Source organism: Zonotrichia leucophrys, unplaced genomic scaffold, assembly GCF_028769735.1.
Source record: "Zonotrichia leucophrys gambelii isolate GWCS_2022_RI unplaced genomic scaffold, RI_Zleu_2.0 Scaffold_155_110418, whole genome shotgun sequence".
Lineage (NCBI taxonomy): Eukaryota > Metazoa > Chordata > Aves > Passeriformes > Passerellidae > Zonotrichia > Zonotrichia leucophrys.
Genome location: NW_026992360.1, coordinates 80,582 through 86,912, shown reverse-complemented (window position 1 = coordinate 86,912; position 6,331 = coordinate 80,582).

Sequence of the window (6,331 nt, the reverse complement as noted above, 5' to 3'; positions counted from 1 at the left end):
TGATAAGCCAACCCTTTTGCATTTTGATGATACCTAATATGGGCTTCTCTTGCCAATGTATGTTTATCAACAGGACAAGAGTTATCAATGGGTAAGGTAACCAATTTATCTGCATGCTCATTCCCTTCTCCTAGGCCCTCGGACCACTTATGGCTCCTGATATGGATTACAGAGTACACTGCACTTCTATCCCAGAGAGCTTTCCTTAATTGAACCAGTAACTCATACACCCGCTTGTTATTCACTTCCTTAATTGCTGCTCCTTCTATACGTCTGGCTGCTCCAGCGACATACATGGAGTCTGTGACCACATTCAAGGGCTCATGCAGATTGGACATTGCCCATACTACTGCTAACAATTCTAAGGTTTGTAGGCTGTCTGCAGGGTCTGCTGTAAGAAGTTGATGCTTCCATTGTCCTTTTTCTTGCCAAGTGACAGCAGCATGTCTCGATTTCTTCCCTGCGCCTGTGAAGGCTGTGGTGGCTCCTTCTATGGGGCGCTCTCTTCTCAGCGGCCGAGTGATCCAGTCCCATTCTGTCATCCATTGCAGGACTCTGGGCACTAACTTGCTTGTCTCCACCTTTGCAGATGATGTCAATAATGCTTCCTGTAAGTCCACTGAATTAACCAGGTACCAATCCAGTGTCTCTTTTTCCATGGGTATCCTAATGGTGGCAGGTTCTCGACTGTCCACTTCAGTAATTCTGAGACAGCCTTTTTTAATCAATGCAGCCAATTGTTCAATTTTTGAAAATATTGTTCTTTTATGTTGTAATGGTGGTGACAGCCATTCCAATACCCGTATCTCCCCTGTTTTGTTCTCATATTGGGAGAGAGCGCCAAGCAGGTGACAAGGACTATTCCAAACGGTGAGGTCAATAGGACAATCTAGCTGTCGACGAGACACATACCCTTGTTGTACACAATTACTGATTTGCTGTAGGGCGGTATGGTGTTCCTTTGTGAGGCATACAGGGGTAGTGGGGTCTGTGCCCTTTAACAAGGGTCGTAGGGGGTCTCCAACAAGTGATTTGGTACTCCCACAATGGGTTTTAGCCACTGTAAGTCTCCTAGCAATTTTTGAGCATCATGTAAAGTCTTAATGTCCAAGTGCAGTTCTAATTTTTGGGGTACCACTGTTTGGTCCATTAGAGTCCATCCCAAATACTTCCATGGTTTCGTGGTCTGAATTTTCTCTGTGGCAATAACAAGTGAAGATGCTGCAAGAGTGTCTTTGATGCTGTCAACTTGCAAAGGGGAAAATGGCTGTTGCTGCGCAAACAAAATATCATCCATGTAATGATATATTATGGTAGCTGGCCACTGCTGACGTAATGGCTGTAATGCAGCGTCAACATAAAGCTGGCACAACGTGGGGGAGTTGCGCATCCCCTGCGGCAATGTCGTCCACTCAGATCTTTTTTCTGGTTCCCCACGATTTATTGCTGGTAGATTAAAGGCAAATCTCTTCATGTCATCGGGTTGCAGTCCGATAGTGAAAAAACAATCCTTTAAATCAATGATTAGAAGTGGCCAATCTTGAGGGATCATGGCTGGGTTCGGAAGACCAGGTTGCAAGGCCCCCATCGGTTCCATCTGGTCATTCACAGCTTGTAGATCATGTACCAGGCGGTATTTCCCCGACTTCTTCTTGATCACAAAAATGGGCGTGTTCCACGGACTCGTTGAGAGTCGTAAATGTCCCTGCTCGTATTGTTCCTTCACCAATTCATGGGCATGTATAAGACTCTCCCCTTTCAAGGGCCATTGCTTAACCATCACCGGTGTATCTGTTTTCCAGGTGAGGGGAATGGGGAAAGTCCAAGCAATGGCAATTACCCCAAAGGGTGGTGATTGGTCAACACCACCCCCAGCTGTGTTAAAACATCCCTGCCTATCAGGCAAGAGACTGTAGGGGGCAACTGAACGACTGAAAACACAACAGACACTTGTTGCCCATCAATGCGCACTGACAGAGGTGGTGTTTTTCTTGCCAAAGTAAGTCCTCCTACTCCCGTGAGCATGTTTGTTGATGGGAACAGGGGCCAATGCTGTGGCCATGCTTCTGGCGATATGATGCTGGTGTCTGCTCCCGTCTCCAATAATCTATAAAGGGTTATGCTCTGATGTCCATGGGTAATTTCAAGTCTTTGTTTTGGCCTCTCTTGAAGATCTACAGCCAGGAGTGTAATGCTGGTGGAGCCAAAACCCTTTCCATCACACTTCTGTCCAGTAAGCGATGGAATACTCGATGTCATCTGTGGTAGTGGTACCAATTGCGCGATGTGTTGTCCTTTGGTTATCTTTATCGGGGGATAAGAGGTGTAAGCCATGATTTGTATTTCTCTGGTATAGTCCGCATCTATGACCCCAGGTAATACAAATAGTCCCAGCATAGATGTTGAGGAGCGTCCGAGCAATAAGGCTCCACATTTTTGTCCTTGTAGCGTGAGAGGACCGTTTACTCCAGCTGGTATCCTTTCAGGCCAGTTCATCATTAATGTGACATCTACTGCTGCCGATATGTCCAAGCCGAGGCTTCCTGCTGTTGCTGGCTGCAGACAGGAGGTGGCGCTGATGTCACGGCGGCAACTTGTGTCTGGGCGCGGCCGGCGATCACGCTCTGCCGACTGTTTCTCGATCAGTGCCGGCAAGCCGTAGTGTTGTGGGAGCTGGATAGGCAGTTTTGGCACCACACACTGGTCGCTCTGCATTCTCGGCGCATGTGTCCCCCATTGCCGCATCGGTAACATTTGGGGTATGTTCTTGAGCCTCCCTGCGTGACTGCCATTGAGCCATTTCGGAGAGGAGCAAGAGCAGCTAACACCTGATTTTGAGTGGATTCTGCTTGCTTTTGCAGCCCTACCCCTAATTCCTTTATTGCATCTACTAAGAATGCTTGTGAGGCTGCTGGCTGTAATGCCATTCGCTCTAGCGCTTCCTCAATGGTCCAATTTGCTCCCAGAGTGGCTAGCACCCTTTGCGTGGCCGAATTGCTATTCTGTAAGGCACACTGTTTCAAAAGCGCCCCCTTCATGTATTCTGCAACGCCAGTCCGGTCTATAGCCACAGCTGCTTTGTCAATAAAACTCCCAAACGATTCCTCTCTACCTTGTTTTATGCCCATGTATGCCGGCTGCCCTCCTGGCTCTTTAACCCTTTCTATGGCCGCACGTACCAACCGCATGGTTTCTCTGAGCTTATCTGGTCCTGATATCAACTGTGCCTCTGTGCGCAGGTATGCCCCTAAGCCCATGAGCTCATCCACTGTCACTCCATGCAACGGGTCCCCCTGAGCTCGCTGTGTCGCGACCAGCTCATTAACTATAAGCCTGCCAATGTGCAGGAAACAACAATTGCTGGTGCTGAGTAAATATTAGCCGCACTATTCCCCTCAAATCATTCGAGCACAAAATTTGCATATTGAAGAGATAATCTAGCATCTGCCTAACAGGTTCGCTTTTCACCCCGAACTGACTAACCGTGGACCGCAATTGAGATAGCAACTTCCAGTCTAAAGGAGTGTACTCCGCCAGATTCTGTGTATGGTTCCCCTGAGCATCATACTGGGCGTGTATGTAACCGGACAGGCAAGAGCAGTAGTGGCCTCCATTGCCCCATTATCCCCCATTTGCATTGCCTCTCTTGCCAGAGCAGCCCAAGCCTCTCTCCTTTGTTTAGCCATCTCCCACCATGGGTCACTGAGTGCCCCTGGGATAGGATCTGACTCTCCAAGAGTTTTGCGCTGTTGGCGCCTCTGCGCAGGCCGTTCAGGTGGGGGAGGTGGCAGGCTTGGCTCGTGCTCTCCGTGGGGGGGCGGCAAGCTCAGCCCGCGTTCCCTGTGCGGGGGGGCGGCGGGCTTTGCTCGCGCTCTCTGTGGGGGGTCAGCGGGCTCAGCTCGCATCCCCCTCTAGCCCCCAGCTCGTCCTCCTCCCGACAGAGGAGGTGCAGACGGCCCCCCCCCCCCGCGCCTGTAACCGGATCCTCCACACCACACTGTTGTGAACTCATCGGTATTAACACCTTGTTTACCGAAGGCGCGAGAGGATCGTCCTCACGACCATACCCTATATTTTTCCTATGAGCTTCTGTTGCCCTTTCTGCCGCATTACGCTCAGAAAAATGTTGAAGTAGGGAGTTGTGTACCACATTCCATAGCTTGCCCAATTTCTTTGCTGTTTTATCATCTTCTAACACTGCCTCCCACAGTATATCCCCAAACTTTCTCCATTCAGCGAGTTCATGAACCGTGTGTGGGTTAAGAAACACGCCCCTAGCATAACCGTAGGCTAGCAACCCTGGGAGCTCCTTTTTTAAATCTATACCCTTTACCCCTCGCTTTTCTAGATACGCAGCGAAGAGTTCCTATGCTGCTTGCCTATCCATACCGTTTTTTTTTTCCGTGAGCACTCTTGCACCTTTCCAGGCTTCCAGCAGCATGTAAATGGCTTGAGTCACCAATGTGAACCCCAAGGGTGCTTCAAAGGTCCGGCACCATCCCGGCTGTTAACGGGACCCAGCTCCAACTTCCTCGACCGTGGCGTGCTCTTTCCCTTTTTCTTTTAGTGCGAGATGAGGGGTCAGCGTTCAGGGTCACCATGTGTTGTAGGAAGGAGACCAGGACACCAGATGGTTCATCACAGGTCCAGTTTATTGAAGAAAGTATCAAACACTTATACAGCAAATAATAAGCTTATGAATATTCTGTAAGCCAAGCAATCTATTGGTTAAACTATACCATTAACTCATCCACCTTCCTTTGGGCCTACGTTCTCTACCTCTCACGCCTCACTGTCCATTTCTTTATCATACTCCGCTAGGCCCAAGGACACATTATCTTGCACCTGCAAGATTTGGAACTAACCATGGTCTTTTACTTTTCCATTCTCTATCCAGCTACATTCTCAACAGACACAAAAAGGCCTCTGCCTGCCTCTGCCCTAGTTAGGACATCTTTCCCAAATTAATTCAACTGTGTCCTCTCTCCTCAAGCCACTCTTTGACAAAACTCTCCACATGGTCATTTACATTTACGTTTTCCCAATTTGGCAAAATGTTTGATAGCAGCCACTGGTGTGTTCCTAGAGCCAGTACAGACGACTGCAATGGTTGTTGTAATTTAGTCAAATCTCTAGTTGTAGCAGCCAATTTTATTCATTCACTTCTGAATCAATACTTTTTAGAATTTCCAATCCTGTTCCCACAACACTGGTTATGTGTCGCAGAATGAGGCCTTTGTCGGGGATGAGCCATTTGTCAGGTGCAGGGAAAACTCGGGGCTCCATATGAGTGATAAGCAAGTTCCATTTATTGAAGAGAGCATCAGACACTTATATAGCAAGTAATAAGCTTATGAATATTCTGTAAGCCAAGCGATCTATTGGTTAAACTATATCATCAACTCTTCCTCATTCCTTTGGGCCTACGTTCTCTATTTCCCACATCTCTCTGTCCACTTGTTATCATACTCAGCTAGGCCCAAGGACACGCTATCTTGCAGGTGCAGGGCTTGGAATTAGCCACGGCCTTGTACTTTTCCAGTCTCTAGTCAGCTAAATTCCCAAGATTTTCCCAGTTTTCTTTTGGAACAAGCAAAGTTCTATGGGCTAACTGCGTCACACTCTTTGCAACACAAGAATAGGCAATTCTAACAACTATTACATTACAAGCAGTATTCTCAACTAGCAAGGTTTCTCTCTTATAAGGGATCTAAGCCAGGGAGACAAACCGAAAAGGCTATCACTATTTATAGGATATGCCATACAACAGATACAAAAAGGATTCTATGCTGCTACAAGGCTCAAACAAAAGTCAGGTGTGCTAACACAACCTACAAAAATAAGCTAAAGGAGCAACATGTATGCAGGTTTCATCTGCGTCGAATGTCTGGTAAGTTTGCTTTCCATCTTCAAACAGCAGATATACTTCAAACAGGAATGGCTCTACTCACAAATGCTTCTGATTGTCTCTTTTAACTAGAGTTTCTCTGATGTTCACGACAACACCATGCACACAAGTCATAAAATAAACGCTTAGCATAAAAGCATAAATCTATCTAACATCACTTAAACTTATCTTTACTTAAACTTAACAGAAATTAAACTGGACAGCACTTAAACCTAATAGGACATAAACTTAACAAAACTTAACCTTAACAGTATTTAACATTTAATGGCACTTAATAGACAATTTAACTTAAACTTCTTAGCAACAGATAGAACTTACTATAGAAATAGAATTGAATATGGAATTTTCTATAACTTACTTACAGGCCTAACTCTAAAATACTAAGCTAAAACAACTTCTATAATGTGTTTGCTACAGCATTTT